The 18,103-nt window shown below is 37.2% G+C and overlaps 2 pseudogenes; both read left to right on the plus strand.

Annotated features, from left to right (window-relative positions):
• The first annotated feature begins 7,469 nt into the window (after nt 1–7,469).
• Nucleotides 7,470–8,408, plus strand: LOC139033582 (olfactory receptor 8B8-like; annotated as a pseudogene).
• A 1,299-nt stretch (nt 8,409–9,707) lies between these two features.
• Nucleotides 9,708–16,992, plus strand: LOC110121988 (olfactory receptor 8D1-like; annotated as a pseudogene).
• Nucleotides 16,993–18,103: the final 1,111 nt, after the last annotated feature.

Raw genomic sequence — 18,103 nt, forward strand, 5'->3', positions numbered from 1 at the left:
GATAATACTGGCATGTTTGCTTTTTGGATGTTTGGCATTTACTGAGAGTTTAACTTCTTGTTAAAACTTCATTTTGTGGTTTAAAATGACCACTCATATCACATTCCTGATCTCAAACGTGTATGATTTTCACTTAACAAGTTGTATTTATATATTGTAGTTGATCCAGATTTGTGTTTCTTTTATTTATTTACTGTCCCCTTTCATAACATTTTTTTATTGAGGGAAATGTATTAAAATAAATAAACAATAATTACACTATTTGGGAGCCTTTATAGGCATTGCATAGTTGCTTCCACTCTGTTGTGTATTTTATAATTATTTGAGCTGTTCAGAAGATAAAGAATCTGCTGGTAATGCAGGATACACAGGAAACTTAGGTTTGATCCCTGAGTCAGGAAGATCCCCTGGAGGAGGAAATGGCAACCCATGCCAGTATTCTTGCCTGGAGAATCCCATGGACAGAAGAGATTGGCAGGCTACAGTCCAATGGGTTGCAACGAGTCAAACATGACTAAGAACACACAGGTGTTCATTCATAGGAATTGCCCAAAATGTGTTAATACTGCTCAAAACCTATCATGTAAGAAACCTCTAAAAAAATTAAAATTGTTTTATTTTTAGAAAAAATTAACTTTCTTTCAAATCAGGTTTTTATTCTTTCAGATTATTTTGGAAAAAACTTAAAAGTTCAAATATTACTTGTAAATGTTATGTCTGGAAACATTTTAAAGGAAGCAACCTAAGTATAACTTATTGTTAGCAACTCAAACTCTGTGTCCCCACCACTAAAAGGAGGGGAATGCAGTTAGGGTGTTTACATGTATGACATAAAGTTATCCTTCATATTTGCTTTTTTTGTGTTATGCACTGAAGAAGCTATAAGAGAAAGGATAATTCTATTAAAGTTTTTCAGCTAAGTGTTAAATAGGCAAGCCATGAGTGTCTTCCATACCTGTGTAATAAGAAGGCTATTTTTAGAATCCAATCTGGAAGGATGGACCTTGTGGACAATAACAGAAAGTGGTCCTCTTAGTTAAACCTTAAAGAAAATTCTTCAACTTTATTTAACTCCATTTTCCACTCTCCTTCACAGATCCTCCCTACACACAAAGACACACACACACACACACACACACCACATCACACCAGGCATGGTATCTTTAAGTATTGCATTTTATGAAATCACTACCTAACATCCACTGCATGGTATGCGACCCACTTTTCATCCTAGGCAAATTTGGGTAATGTTTCCAGGTTCCAAGTCCTGAGAGGAAGAGTTGAGCAGGAAATATTTACTGAATTTAGGAAGAAGAAATATAGTTATTGCTTTAGCTATTCACTTGTTTATGTTAAAACAAAATGAAACATGACACATATTTTATACCTAAGGGGCCTAGCAACAGGTAGCAATGTGTTGTATGTCAGGATCATAAACAAGGAAATGGAAGCAGTAGTTATAATGTTAGATTTTTATAATGCAACATAGTAGATTAACATCTTATTTTGGGATAGTTTTCAAAATAGATCTTACATGGTTGCATTATTCCTGAAAATTGATTATATCAGCAAATGTCCATACTGGAGACAGAAGTGGTATTCTTCCATCAGTTTGACTCAGTTTCTGTTTTCCCCACCTTTGAGATATTTCATTGTATATTCATTTTACTGTCAGATGAAGTAAGTGGATTATATGCAGGACTTTGCTGTACAAAATATGAACCTTTGCATGTTAAAATTACTCTCTTATGTGGGGAAGTTTTACATTTTGAGACTGGGATTTCCAGGCCCCTCAGTGAGTGGTAAGTTGATGGGATCACCTTGGTTGTTTAAAGTCCCTCTGACATCACATTGAATTAACCCAGTTCAAATATTAATAAAGAAAACATATATACACCAGACATGGTAACTTAAAATATTGCATTTTATGAAATCACTGCTTAAAATCTACTGCATGGCATGCAACCCATTTTTCATCTTTGTGGGCACATTCAGGTAATGTTTCCAGGTTCCTGGTCTTGAGTGGAAGGGCTGAGCAGGAAATATTTAAAAGAGATGATGAAGTTTACTCTGCACTATTGCATCTGTCAGTATAGGTGTTTTCAGAGGAAAACCTTGAGGTACATAGGAAAGGAACCAAGTTCCCATCTCATAGGTGTTAAAACTGATTCTCAGGGATATTCATGGCTTGTTCTAAATCACAATTAATAAGTGGTACAGCTAAGACTAAGTCTTGGGTGTTTAGATTCTAAATTTCTCATGGTTATTTTTTGAAATGATTATTCAATAATTTCCATACTTTCAAAAATCAGTGCAACATGAACAACAATTTTAGTGAATAAAAATGCCTCTAAACACAAGAGAGACATACTCATATATAAAAAACTGCCAGAAACTATATTTTATATTTCATATTCAACATCTTATTGCCTAATTTAGAATGTGTGAATACATGCTTATTTGACACAGCTCTCTGCAATAAATGAAAAACACAGAAATGTAGTCTATAGTATTCACTATTGACATAGTGCTTATCCAGGTATAGCTCAGCACTAAGCTCATAATTTCAACATCTTATTTAATCTTCACATCAGAGGCACCAATGTAATTAACCCAGTGTATTAGAGCTCCACTTAAAGTAAACATTAAAGTATTCCATAAACAAAGTGTGAGAAGAAAGTCTTAAGTCTTATAGTAACAACATTTTGAGTACACAGTGGAAGAGAACCACTGTATAAAGTTCAATATTACAGAATAATACAGACTAGATCAGGGCAGAGACAATTCTCTTTACCAACCTGATGAAGAATTTCCATTAATGTCTGTAGGAGAAAGAAAGACCATGTGTAGCTCCATTTGATGGAATTTTAGTATTTCATGTATCATAATGCCCTCACCCTGGCAACTAAGGCGACTATCAGGTCACCAAGACACAACCAGTCAGAGACTATCAGGCCACCCAGATACAGCCAATCAGAACTTGTTTACGGAAAGATCCCGCGCGCGCGAATGTCTGACCAATGAAAAGACCCCCGCGAACATGTAACCAATCCGCTTCGCTAAATGACCCCTGCTTATGTTTGAAATTGGATGTTCTATAAATATGGGTAGAAAACCGGGCTCGGGGCTCTCAGCCTGTGCGCCACTGCGTTGGACACAGCGGGGGCCCTAGCTCGAGCTAGCAATAAACTTCCTTCTTGCGTTTTGCATTGTCTCTTGGTAGCTTTCTCTCTTCCCGCTCGGGGATTCGGACATCGGGCATAACACATAATGCTTAGGTTAATGATGTAGTACAAAGCATACAGTTCCAATTTCATGTTATAAAATTTCATTCTCTGAATCATTACTTTCTTTATAAAATAGTTACTTAAGGAACTTTATTGGCATTTTTTGACATCTGAAATGCAAAGAATTTGAAAACAGAGGAGTATGAAAATACTTAGATGTGGAGGAAAAGACTGCTTCAAGCACCAGTAGTTTTATCAAGAGTGAAGATTAAATCAGAATCAGGAATAAAATTGAATTTCTCATTCAGAGATGATTCAGAAGTAACTTTGTGCTGATTCTCAGTGTATTGTGTCAGAGTAGCTTATACCTCATCTGCCTCACCTATTTCTGAGTCTGAAAGTGAAATTCCGTGATATTCAGTTAATTAGAGTGTGAATAACTAGTTTGTGTATATTCATGGTCTTTGTGTATATTTATATGGCAGTTATCATGGGTTTAATCATTCTACATATAGGTGACAGTATTGAAAATTTGTCATGAATTCAGAATAAATTGTTTGACTTATAAAAGCAATGGTGAAATGTGAGGATGAAAAATCAGTGAAATAAAAATACGATAGTTTTTGCTAAGAATAATAAAGATAAATGACTCAAAAAGATTAAACCTAGAATGTGAATATTATACAAAATAAGGGCCAAGAAAAATTGCTAACTTGCCACTGACACTGGGATTAAAATATATGATATAATTCACATTATTCTGACAGAATTCAGTCTTAAAAATATGGGTTAAATTTTCCAAGTAATAAAGTTTGCAGAAACTGAGATTCAGTGTTTTTTTTGTGAATTTAATTTTTATTTCAGTGGTTACTAATAATATTGATCATCTGTTATTGGCCTTTTGTATATATTCTTTGGAGCAATATCTATTAAAATTATTGTCCCATTTAAAAATTGCTCTCAATCTAAGAATAAATTATCAATTATCAATATATTTGTACCTGACATAGGAGCACTTAAATGCATAGAGCAAATATTGACAAACATAAAGGAAGAAATGGACACACTAATACCAGGGCATTTACCATGTGATTTATATAATTGACACATTAAATCAGTTGGATTATACACACTCACACGTATAACATTTGATTCATAAACTGCAGAATAGAGATTCTTTTCAATAGCATATGGAACACTGTCCAGGATAGATCACATACTATGGCCCACCAAAATAACAGGAAACTAGAAATCAAATACAAGAAAAATCCTTTAAAGAACACAAACATGTGAAGGATAAACAACTAGCTACTAAAAAACCAGTGTGTTGGTCCTTTAATGGACTGGAACCTGGTGGTCTGGAGTCGACGATGAGAAAGTGAAAGAAGGAAAGAGGCTAATATTCCCTGGGTTATGCAGCCGGCTTCCGCGCTCCAGGGAATCAGCCAGAAATAGAGAGATAGAAGAGAGAGAGAGAGGAAAGACAGACAGACATGGGGACCAAAGCTCTGATGAAGCAAAGGTGTTTTAATCAACATGGTGTGGGCATATATACTGTCTTACAAGGTAGTTATTCTCAGCAAAGATAAAGATTAAAATTCCAGACTTACAAAACATAAGGATCCCTATCAAAGAGAGAGTTGCAAACAATCACCTTTTACCATATGGCTCATAAAAAGGAAGAGTGTACTTATCACCGTAATGAGAAATGCCTGGATTCCTCAGCCCCGGGAAAGGCCTGCCTCTCCTTTTAATTCCTGAATATTCAGGAATCAATAAGGGCCAGAGGGTTCCTGACAGATCCAGAACAGCACACAGGAAGCCTCTTGTTCAATGCTTCCTGACACCAGTGGGTCACTAAAGAAATTTGAAAATAGCTAACAAGAAACAAAAATACTAGCACAACTAGGCGAAGTCTATTGAACACAACAAAAACAGCTCTTAGAGGAAAGTTGATAGCAGTAGAAGCCTACCTCACAAAACAAGAAAAACTTCTAATTCCTTTAGGTTTAAGGGATTAGAAAAGAATTAGAAAAAGAACTAACAAAACCTAAAGTTAATCAGAAAAAAAAAGTAAATCATAATGATTAGTACAGAAATAAATAACATTGGGGCTACCCTGGTGGTCCAGTGGTAAGGAGTCCAATTTCAATTCTGGGGACACCAGTTTGATCCCTGGTCTGGGAAAATCGAGAGCTGTGTACCTGAGGAGGGCATGAAAACTCCACACTCCTTCTGGAAACCTTTCCCTATTCACCTCTTCTATCTGGATTTTCAACTGCATCCTGTATCAGATCATTTTATAATAAACTGGTAAACATAAGCAAACTTTCCCCCCGCGCGATGGGGCGCTCTTCTCTTCCCGTCTTTGGATCGACGTGCCCTCACGCCTCAAAGATGGATTTTCCTGCTATCATCTAAATAAATAGAGCTGTAACACTGAGCTGTAACACTGATTTATTTAAGAGCTATAACACGGTCTGTCCTCTGAGAGCTGTGACCCGCCAAGGGGCTTTAATGTCCGTCACTCCAAATTTTTGTTGTGACAAGGCAAAGAACCGAGGAGCATACACTCGCGTGACAGTTCAATGCATTATGATATATCCACACCATAGAATTTTGGAGAGATTTTAGTAAAGTTCTGTTCAATGAAAAAAGGAAAATGTCAAAAATATGTAGTTTGTAATCAGTTGTAAAGTCTATAATTGTAATGTTTTACATCAGCAAATAGGAAAATATAGGAACATGTTCTTGATTATAAGCATGGATAACAGGGTGATTGATAGAGGGGAGATAATATGTGGGGGAAAGACAGTCCTAAGGAGAAAGGAAAAGGAAGTGATGTGCTCTAAAAATATATAGTATGATTCATATGATCATTTGTGCCATAATGTTAGAAACACATATGTGTGGGAAGATGTGTATGTACATGTCATATTTTTACAACTTTTAAAAATATCATTAGCTGCGTGCTAGCAATTGTACCTAAAGTTCAAAGAAATGCTAGGAGAAAGAGGAGAGAAGAGAAAATATTTCTACCTGGAGGAATGTGCAATCCCTAATGTGAATTTTTGAGTAGAATATTGAATTTCCAAAGATATCAGTGTTAAATTATCTTCACACGTGCATAAACAATTTTTAAAACTATATTTCCTCTATGCAGATGTTTCTGAGAAAGCCTCTTAATCAAACCACAGAGACCTTGAAGCTCAGAATAAAATAATGTACATGATGCTAGTATTAATATGCTGAAAACAAATAGTGCTTTTTGGATTTCTTTCTGTGGTTTGATGATCACTTCTGGGCAAAACCTTAATTAAAAATCATGTTCTTCATCTGACTGACTCTCACAGCAAGAGAAATGATGAGATAAAAATGCTCAGAGACCCTCCACAGGGATGGAGGAGACAAGTGAGTTCAGTTCTGCTGCCTCCTACAGCAGAAGAGCTCTCCCTCTTTGGAGAGCCGTGGTCGAGAGGAAACCACAAGAACAATTCTGATGCCTGTAGACAAAGAAGAGTGAGCATTGAATCCTTTTTGTTTTTATGTCTTTCACAACCCATAGTTTTTAGTAAGTAACAGATTTTTCTGCTTCCCCCAGTTCTGGCCCTGAGGTAGAGATGACTAATGGGTTTGTGGGGGAGGAAAGTAGAAATTGAAGACAGTGCTGAGATCAGAGGGTTTGCAGTGTTTCTACTTTGTGCCCGTTAGGGAATTTCTTGTGCAGGAGACCCAGGTTCTAAGCCTGACTTAATGACTCCTTATTGTGTCTGCTCTGAGAAGCCAAAGGTTCTCTCTGAGTCTCTGTTTCCCCACTCTGCTGTGGACATGTGATTATGATCACCCTCTACACAGTGTCCAGTCTGGATTGATAGCTAGCACAGGGTAGATGAAGTGTGGTGAGTAAATATTAGCAAATAAAATGAACAGGTGAAGGAATAAAAATGGTTAGCAACAAATTGAGGGGAGAAAAGGTGAGAAACACTTGCTCTTCTTACATTTTCTTACACTCTTATATTCTCCCAGTATTACTATGCTGATGCACCCCATGCACTTGTCTTTCTCAGTATGAGCAGAGCCAGATCCATTTATTAATTATTTATTTCTATAAAGTAGTTAAGCCTCAGCAGTCTTTGGGCTTCCTGGTTCCAGAATGGACTGGGCATGGGATTGCATGGGGAGTCTGGGTTCTGCCTCAAATATGACTCTATTCTCCTATCTTTCAGATCCCACTGGAAGAGAATGGACATTGGAAAGAGCTCATTGGTCACTGAGTTTATCCTTGTGGGTTTAACTAAACATCCAGAGATCCAGGTACCCCTGTTCTTCCTCTTCTTGGGAATTTGCATCATCACCATTGCAGGAAACCTGGGTTTGGTCACACTAATTAGACTGACTTCTCACCTTCACAACCCTATGTGATATTTCCTCTTTAATTTATCCTATATTGATTTCTGTTACTCTTCTGTCATCACCCCTAAACTGTTGGGAAATTTTTTGTCAAAAAAAAAACACTGTCTCCTATGCAGGATGCATGATTCAACTGCTTTTCTACTGCTTCTTTGTCAGTGCGGAGTGCTATGTACTGACAGTGATGGCCTAGAACCCCTATGTGGCCATCTGCAAGCCCCTGTTATACAAGGGCACCATGTCCCTTCAGGTCTGATCTCTGCTGACTGTGATTGTATACTTGGGTGCCTTTTATGCTGTCTGGGCCCACACAGGCTGCTTGCTAAGGTTGAACTTCTGTGATGCCAGCATCATCAACCACTACATGTGTGACATCCTCCCCCTCCTGGATCTCTCCTGTACCAGCACTCACATCAATGAACTGGTGGTTCTCATTGATTGTTGGCCTTGATGTTGCTGTGCCTGGCCTCACCATCATCGTCTCAATTTTGTTTTATCCTTTCCAGTATCCTCTGCATCAGTTCCACTGAAGGAAGGTCCAAAGTCTTCAGTACTTGTAGCCCACATATAATTGTTGTTTCTGTTTTCTTTGGGTCGGGGGCATTCATGTATCTTCATCCTTCTTCTGTTTTGTCCATGAACCAGAAGAAAGTGTTCACCATATTCTATACAGTTGTGGTTCCCATGCTTAATCATCTAATATACAGCTTCAGAACAAAGGAGGTTAAGGTTGCCCTGAAAAAAACCTTGAGTAGAAAAATATTTTTCTGAGCTGGAGCAGTAGTAATTACTATAATAGAATACAGCTTTCTTTCAAAATCATTTTTGTTTCTGTATAGAGTTCTTTCACACAGGAAGAAGTGAGGTATAATAGAAATACTGTGTAACAGAAAGACTTTGATTTAGAAGATTTGGGTTGGTCACTGTGCAAAATATGGGCATCCTGTTACTTTATAGGGTTATTGGGAAGAAACTGATGCAACTTAATATTTGTAGCAAAGAATTGGGGGTCTCACAGTTGTGAAATTTATTCCTTCTTCCTTTCTCTTCTTCCTCTATTTCTATCTTCCTTCCCAGTGTTTTCCTCTTAAAAATCAGCAAGAATATTCACACCTTTTTAAAGTAAATTGACTAGTTCATAGTAGATAAGAATGTTCTGATTATGGAAAATTTCTACACAGAAAACACAAATAGGACTCACATTTGAACTTCAAACCTATGTTTAACTGCCTAATATCTCTCTTTGAATGCTCCATAGGCATCTAAATTTATAAGAATCAACTTAATCACAGAAACATCACCAAGCCTACCAAACTCTCTTCTCTTCTTCTGGTCTCTGTCACTGTGAATGGCACCATCTACTTAATTGCTCAAATCCCAAATTGGTATCTTCCTTGAGCCCTCTCTCTTTACTTGTCCTCCACACCCAATTTACCAGTTGCTAACAATTCTTGTTCTTCTTATAAACATTTCTCATCATTTCTCATCCAGACACCAGCCTTCCAAATTGCTTCTCCCTTTCTTGCCGTTCCCCTTAAAATCCACTCTCCACACTGCAACTGGAATGCTACCATGCTTCCAATAAGATCACATTTACCTTGGTTTACTCTGTTCACTGGAATTTCTTTCAAGGTAAAAGCAAAGTTCCACAGTAGGCCAAGCAAGGATCTTTCTGTTTGAACCCTGCTCACCTCTCCAGTCTGATCTACTGTCACTACAACTCCTTCCTCCCTGCTTCTTCCCAGTACTCTGCTGAAGTTATACTGAACTTTCCCAAATTAAATAAACTTTTTTTTCTTTGCATACTTTTCTACAAGCTCTTCTCTTAGCCTGAGACACTTTCATGTACAAAGAAAGAGTCCTTTGTCTTACTCAGTCTATCTATCCAGAACTCCAGGGTGTCTTTCCTGGACAAAAAGATGGGTAAATGACCTTCAGGTATATGCTTGTGGCATATATTCTACTGTACTGTAATTTCTTTGCTTTCTAAATGTTTAATCTCACTCTAGATATTTAATGATAAGAAAAATTTAAGACATTTATTTGCAGGAAGAATTTCAGTTAAATACAATGGAATATGTTAGGTAAGACATACGTTTGTTTATTCCACTTGGATTTTCAAAAGTGGGGTGAGAATCACATGATAACTTATAGAGTACATAGAGAGTTTCTCTTGTTTTCATTTTTCTGCCTTTCCATAAAAACTCATTTTGCTCACCGAACAATGAGGTTTCCTCCCTGATTATATTCTATTTGCTTTCCTTTTTCTAGCATGCTCTTATTACCTATTTATAACCCACTTCATTTTCTGTTGAAGTTTTAAGTATCAGTTAACTGTAAACCTATTTAACCCTTCTTATAAATTTAGGTGCTCTTTTTTTGTATTTCCCAGAGTGTAGCAGTCAAGCCTGACATGCAGTAATTGAGCAATTTTCACATGTTTTTCTAATCATCTGATTATCTGTCTTCCCTGTGAGGAAGGCACCTTGGGTATCTTCTCAGTTCTATCTCTAGGGCTTAACATAGTGTTGGGTGTTTAGTAAAGGCTCAATAATTATGTCTGGAATAAGTGAATACTTCTATTTGATTTTAAGCTTTGAGTCATAAAGAAGAGATATTTGGGGAGAAGGCAAGTCATTCTAAGAATTACTATCACTTCTCCTTCCTAGAATGATTTTTGTAACAATTTACTTTCACAGTGTTTTTCTTAATGCACAATGATGGACAACAAAGATTGATTTATTTTTATTTGGATTGTTGTGTGTAAATACACACAACATGCCAGGGAAGCCTGGTGTGCTGCAGTCCATGGGGTCACAAAGAGTCAGACATGACTGAGAGACTGAACTGAACTGAAATGAATTGCAACATTAAGGAAAATAGAGAAATTACTATTACTCAGTCTTTGCTATGTGGAATGAAATCTACCTCTGGGACAAATATTGCAGATTCTGTAATAAATTAATAGAATAATATCACAAAATATCTATCTACACACTAAAGTGGTATATCCAATATGTTGATGACTTAGTGCTAAGTACGTCCTTGGTGTCCATATTAGAATTCATATGACACAGACACAGTTTCAAATTTGCTCACAAAAGCAAAAGCAGTGAACAAGAGCATTTGTGATTTACTATTTTCATTCTTTCCAGGTTTTATTAACATTTGCAAATTTTTGCCAACTTCTATTAGTCTTTAGAAATTATTAGATGAAAAAATATAAAATGGCAGTCAGTGTAGATGTGTGTTGAAAATAAGTCCTATGGTGAATGCTGCCTTTCACAGTTTAGTATCTATCAACTTCTCTAGCATTAATCAGTTCTTCATAGTTTTAAGTAGTCTTTGTTAACCCTGGTATACTACTTGACCCAGTTAATCTTGAAAAAGAATTATTTCTCTGCTACCCCTAATATATTGTGAAATCCTATAAAACTCTGATTGATTTTTGTTTCACCTTTGTATTCCTGGTGTTTGGAAATCATTCAGTGTTTTATACTCTTAATATTGTAATGTAAAATAAATTGTAATATACTTTGCTTCCAAAATATAAAAGTTGGTATTTCAACCATTCAGTATGATGAAGATACTGCTTAATATAAAATTTGAGAGATAATTAAAATGCTTAAAAATGCTGCAGTGTCTATCTTTGCATCTAATCTTAGTGATTTTTTTAATTTAAAAATTTCAGAAAATCAATACAAATCATGCATATATATTTTATTTTTGTGGTTTTAGAGCATGAATTCATTAAAAACAATTTTAAAAGTGATTGTAGTTTCATATCTTAAGGCATAAATAAGATATATGAAAGTATTTGTTAATTTCTGACAAACAATTCCACTTTGCTTTGACAATGAATTAGGTGAATATTTGTCTTAGAGGTTGTTTTGAAATATGGAGTCTATTTTCAAATATTAAAACATGGTAAGCATATTGCTTTTCTCATTCTCAAGAGAAATTGTGCAGTGAAATAGAAAGCAAGGAATTTTACTGAGGGTAAATGAAATGCAGAAAGAAATTAAAAGAGCTTTAGAAAAGTAAGAGTTATTTTGTTAACATTGGAAGCAATTTCCAAGAATACATCTCTAGGACAAATATAGCTGGTTGCTTTGAAAATATGCTTTTGATGTATTTCACTGGGTAAAATAAAACTGTTTTTCAAACCTATCTCAGAAGTCCTAATGTTTCTAAATTTATCTTCCACGATATTTACATTTTATTTATCTATACCAAATCTGTCATATCTGTTCAAAAGCAGATCAATTAATATACCATGTAGAGATTGGTAGGTTAAATTAAATTATCACAATAAGATAAAATGAAAAAAAAAAACACTAAAAATAGCCACTGTGTATGTATATTCAAATTTAATACCATAATATTGTCTTTCATAATTTGGCCTCTATCAAAGCTCCAGCATTTTCTCTTGATATACTGACTCCTAGTCCCTACCCCCCCAAAATCCCACTTTTCCCTCTTATATTCCAAATATCTCTTAACTGTGTATATTTGCTTAATGTCTTCCTCTTCTTTGAATTCAATTGTTCCTTCATCTTAGGTAATAATACTGGGGTGCCTGAAAAATGCACAAGAATTCTCTGGGTGGAAATTTCTCATATGTCAGTCTGCAGGGCATTGTCTCAGGGAAAATTAAATGCTTAAACAGAGAAGGGAATTATTTGGTATGAATGCGAAGTAGCACATATAACAAATAGACACTTTAGAGCCCCAATAATTTTTATTAATAGAATATTAATCTGTAAAAATTATTGTGGGGTTACTTGGGCTCCAAGAACAGAGGGTAAGGGGATACCTATTCTCTGCTCTTGGAGTTTCCTTCCATATGGAGTCAGAGCGTTAGTGCAATCACCTCACCTTTCACTGGCCTGATTGGGAAGAACATTTACCTTCTTCTCCTTTTTCCTTCTTTGTTCAGTCACTCAGTCATGTCTGACTTTTGGGGACTCCATGGACTGCAGCACGCCAGGCTTCCCTGTACTTCACCATCTCCTGGAGCTTGCTCAAAATTATGTCCATTTAGTCAGTGATACCATCCAACCAACTTGTCCTCTGCCGTCCCCTTCTCCTCCTGCCTTTGAACTTTCTCAGCATCAGGGTCTTTTCTAAAGAGTTGACTCTTCGCATCAGGTGGCCAAATATTGGAGCTTCAGCTTCAGCATCAGTCCTTCTAATGAATATTCAGGATTGATTTCCTTTAGGATGGACTGGTTTGATCTCCTTGCAGTCCAAGGGACTCTCAAGAATCTTCTCCAACATCACAGTTCAAAAGCATCAGTTCTTCAGCATTCATGTGCTCTGTTGTGATCCTCTATCTCAAACACCAGGCCCTCCCACTGCAGGGAGAAGTGACCCTGGTGACCATAATAGCAACTACATAATCATGTATTAGGAAGTGTTACAAACTTAAAATGTCAGATGAGATTTAAAAATATGTATACTGAGAATATGAATAATTTTACATAAATTTGAAAACTTAGATGCAACCAGTAACTTTGTGCAAAAACACAACTTATTTATCAAAACCTCATTTTAAAAAATGGAAGAAGGCAATGGCAACCTACTCCAGTACTCTTGTCTGGAAAATCCCATAGATGGAGGAGCCTGGTAGGTTGCAGTCCATGGGGTGGCTAGGAATTGGACACGACTGAGTGACTTTACTTTCAATGCATTTCACTTTCATGCACTGGAGAAGGAAATGGCAACCCACTCCAGTGTTCTTGCCTGGAGAATCCCAGGGGCGGGGGAGCCTGGTGGGCTGCCATCTATGGGGTCACACAGAGTCGAACATGACTAAAGCGACTCAGCAGCAGCAGCAGCAGCGACAGCAGCAACATTTTAAAAAACAGTTAATACATATGCCCCCTCCTATACTTAATTTATGTTAATGCACAGCAGAAACAAAACCTATATTGTAAAGTAATAATGTTTCAATTAAAAATAACTTTTTAAAAAATAGTCTGAATAAAACTTTACATGAAAAAAATTAAATCAATATTTTAAAATCTCTGTCTTCATGAAAATGCTGTGATGGTTTTACATATAAATTCTAACATAACTTCAAACATAGATGATCTCTATTTATGTGAACACTTTTGTGGAGAAGAACTAGAAGGAGACCTCCCTCAAATTGTTAACAATAACACTGAGATCTAACCAAAAGATGATAGTATAAGAAACAGCAATTAATAAGTCAACCTAACCTGTTTGGCCTTAGAAAGCATCACTACAAACAAAGCTAGTGGAGGTGATGGAATTCCAGTTGAGCTATTTCAAATCCTGAAAGATGATGCTGTGAAAGTGCTGCACTCAATATGCCAGCAAATTTGGAAAACTTGGCAGTGGCCACAGGGCTGGAAAAGGTCAGTTTTCATTCCAATCCCAAAGAAAAGCAGTGCCAAAGAATGTTCAAACTACCACACAATTGCACTCATCTCAGATGCTAGTAAAGTAATGCTCAAAATTCTCCAAGCCAGGCTTCAGCAATACATGAGCCATGGATTTCCAGATGTTCAAGCTGGTTTTAGAAAAGGCAGAGGAACCAGAGATCAAATTTCCAACATCCATTGGATTATCAAAAAAGCAAGAGTTCCAGAAAAACATCTATTTTTGCTTTATTGACTGTAACAAAGTCTTTGACTGTGTGGATCAAAACAAACTGGAAAATTCTGAAAGAGATGGGAATACCAAGCCACCTGACCTGCCTCTTGAGAAACCTATATGCAAGTCAGGAAGCAACAGTTAGAACTGGACATGGAACAACAGATTCCAAATAGGAAAAGGAGTATGTCAAGGCTGTATATTGTCACCCTGCTTATTTAACTTACATGCAGAGTACGTCATGAGAAACGCTGGGCTGGAAGAAGCACAAGCTGGAATCAAGGTTGCCGGGAGAAATATCAATAACCTCAGATATGCAGGTGACACCACCCTTATGGCAGAGAGTGAAGAGGAACTAAAAAGCCTTTTGATGAAAGTGAAAGAGGAGAGTGAAAAATTTGGCTTAAAGCTTAACATTTGTAAAACTAAGATCATGGCATCTGGTCCCATCACTTCATGGCAAATAGATGGGGAAACAGTGAAAACAGTGCCTGACTTTATTTGGGGGGGGGCTCCAAAATCACTGCATATGGTGATTGCAGCCATGAAATTAAAAGATGCTTACTCCTTGGAAGGAAAGTTATGACCAACCTAGATAGCATATTAAAAAGCAGAGACATGACTTTGCCAACAAAGGTCTGTCTAGTCAAGGCTATGGTTTTTCCAGTGGTCATGTGTGGATGTGAGAGTTGGACTGTGAAGAAAGCTGAGTGCTGAAGAATTGATGCTTTTGAACTGTGGTGTTGGAGAAGACTCTTGAGAGTCCCTTAGACTGCAAGGAGATCCAACCAGTCCATCCTAAAGATTAGTCCTGGGTGTTCATTGGAAGGACTGATGCTGAAGCTGAAACTCCAGTACTTTGGCCACCTCATGCGAAGAGTTGACTCATTGCAGAAAGACCCAGATGCTGGGAGGGATTGAGGACAGGTGGAGAAGGGGACAACAGAGGATGAGATGATTGGATGGCATCACTGACTCGATGGACATGTGTTTGAGTAAACTCCAGGAGTTGGTGATGGACAGGGAGGCCTGACATGCTGTGATTCATGGGGTCGCAAAGAATCAGACACGACTGAGTGACTGAACTGAACTGGATATGCACCAAACTCTTGAAGGTTATTCCAAAGCCACTGTCGAAACACCCAGAATTGCCAAACTGCTTTGCTTTTTAAGTTATAATTTTAAAAAGAATTTTTGCTTTTCATTGTTAAAGAGAGTGCCCTTCTTGATGAGATCCTGGAATAAACACTGCTCTTCTTGGTGAATACACTTCTATACTTTCATTATGTTAGTAAGGGTGCCTGTTACTTTGGGGAACATTGGCATATGCAGGTAAAGTAAACTCAGAACATATTTTGTAAGTGTAAGAAATAACAAATGGTAACACAGTGGAATAAAGTTTTCAAATCTCAGTACAAGTCTTTATCTTCATAGCTACTCTTTTTCTAGTTGAGGAAACAAAGATTGAGAGAGGGTAATTGACTTGCTTTAGTCACACAGACTCTATACAAAGTGCTCTTAGCCTCCTCTTCAGACTCTGTATGTCATTATACAATCATAGCATGTAAGATTTGAAGTTAACAAAGATTTTGATCTCAGTCATACAGATGTTTTATAACATTTGTTTTGGATAAAGAAACAAACAGGAATATCTCCTTTTCACAACATTTGACTTCTATGAAGAATTAAGCTTCATTCTCTACCCAAAAGATTAAACTTTATGAATTCTACTTTCTTGACAAAAATACCCACTTCATCAGATCCTAAAGAGACAAGCATCTACTTTCCCAATGGTGTCTGAACTTTGGGTATCAAGCCAATTTTATTATTCTCTCTCAAGTAAAGCTACATTGTAGAGGGTTTAACATCACAGCCAGAGCTCCAGCTGCCCCTCTTCCTCCTGTTCTTGGGAATCTATGTGGCGACAGTGGTGGGGAACTTGGGCTTGCTTCACTTGATTGCAGTAAGCCCATTGCTGCACACCCCTATGTACTACTTCCTCAGCAGCTTATCCTTCATTGATCTTTGCTATTCCTCTGTCATTACCCCCAAAATGTTGGTGAACTTCCTAGTGAAGGAAAATACGATCCTTTATTCTGAGTGGATGGTGCAGCTTTTTCTTTTTCTTCATGGTGGCCAATGATGACCTTCTCACTGTGATGGCATATGATTGCTATGCTGCCATCTGTAGCTCACTGCTCTACCACCTGATCATGTCCTTTAGAGTCTGCTCAGTGCTCGCCTTGGTTTCCTTCATCCTGGGCTTTCTCTGTGCCTTAGCCCATACAAGTGCCATGATGAAACTGTCCTCTGCAAGTCCCAAGTCATCAGCCATTACTTCTGCGATGTCCACCCTCTCCTCAACCTGTCCTGCCCCAATACACACATCAGTGAGCTTCTGCTCTTTGTCATTGCATAATTGAACACATTGGTGCCCACCCTAGCTTTCTTCATCTACTATGCCTTCATCTTCTACAGTATCTTTTTCATCCAATCCTCAGGCAGTCAATCCAAAGCTTTTGGTACTTGCAGCTCTCATCTCATGGCAATGGGGATCTTCTTTGCATCTATCACGTTCATGTATTTCAAGCCCCCTTCCAGTAACTCCCTGGAACAAAATAAGGTGTCCTTGGTGTTTTATTCCACAGTGATCCCCATGCTGAACCCTTTAATATACAGTCTCAGAAACAGAGATGTGAAGAAAGCATTTTGGAAGTTTTTGGTGAAGAAATGATTCTTGGCTTTGGGGTTTTATAAATGGGAAAAAAATAATGTTTTCAAGGAAAATATGCTGTTTTGTTCATTTTCCCTTGTTATTCCATTGAGTTTGTTTAACCAGGTCCTGGACTTCTTTCACAACTGTGCCTACCTGACCTTTAAATATATCTTTTCATCTCCATATATTTCTTTTGTGTTTTCTCAGTGTCTAGGTCATACCTAGGTAACTACCTTCTCAGGCAATACCATTCCTTAAGCTTTTTCCATCTTTAAGGAGAATGTATACTGCTTGCTCTTTTTCAGTGACTTTAATATTTCAGAGAATAGTTTCCTGGAACTGGTTCCTGGCCTTCAAATTACCATTGTCTAATACACATGTTTATAATTTGACCTCCATTCTCTCCTTCTCTTTCTCATTTCAGTTTAATTAACTTGTTTTACTCTAATTTGCTTTCCTTTTTCTACTGCTGCTATTATAAGATTGAAGCAACGTTTCTAAATTGCTTGATTTCCTAAGCAGCCTTAATTCCTAGAACCAGAGTGCTCCAAATCAAGATTTTTAATCTACCCTCTCAGCTGTTAGGTTAGAAATAATTTCTCTGAGCTGTTTCTCTTTCTCAGTATAAAAGATACTATTCTTTTTATGGTAAACCCTCTTCCCAGTTTTGTTGGTTCATTAATGAAATTTACCATCCATTTAAGTGAAGCTCCTTATTAGAAGATTACTTTACCAATAAAGGTCCATCTAGTCAATGCTATAGTTTTTTCAGTAGTCATGAATGGATGTGAGAGTTGGACCATAAATAAAGCTGAAAACCAAAGAATTGATGCTTTTGAACTGTGGTGTTGGAGAAGGCTCTTGAGAGTCCCTTGGGCTGCAAGATCAAACCAGTCAATCCTAAAGGAAATCAGTCCTGAGTATTCATTGGAAGGACTTATGCTGAAGCTGAAGCTCCAATACTTTGGCCACCTGATGCAAAGAGTTGACTCATTAGAAAAGACCCTGATTCTGGGAAAGATTGAAGGCAGGAGGAGAAGAGGATGACAGAGGATAAGATAGTTGGATGCATATCACTGACTCAGTGGACATGAGTTTGAGCAAGCTCCGGGAGATAGTGAAGTTCAGG

This window comes from Odocoileus virginianus, unplaced genomic scaffold, assembly GCF_023699985.2.
Source record: "Odocoileus virginianus isolate 20LAN1187 ecotype Illinois unplaced genomic scaffold, Ovbor_1.2 Unplaced_Scaffold_19, whole genome shotgun sequence".
Classification (NCBI taxonomy): Eukaryota; Metazoa; Chordata; class Mammalia; order Artiodactyla; family Cervidae; genus Odocoileus; species Odocoileus virginianus.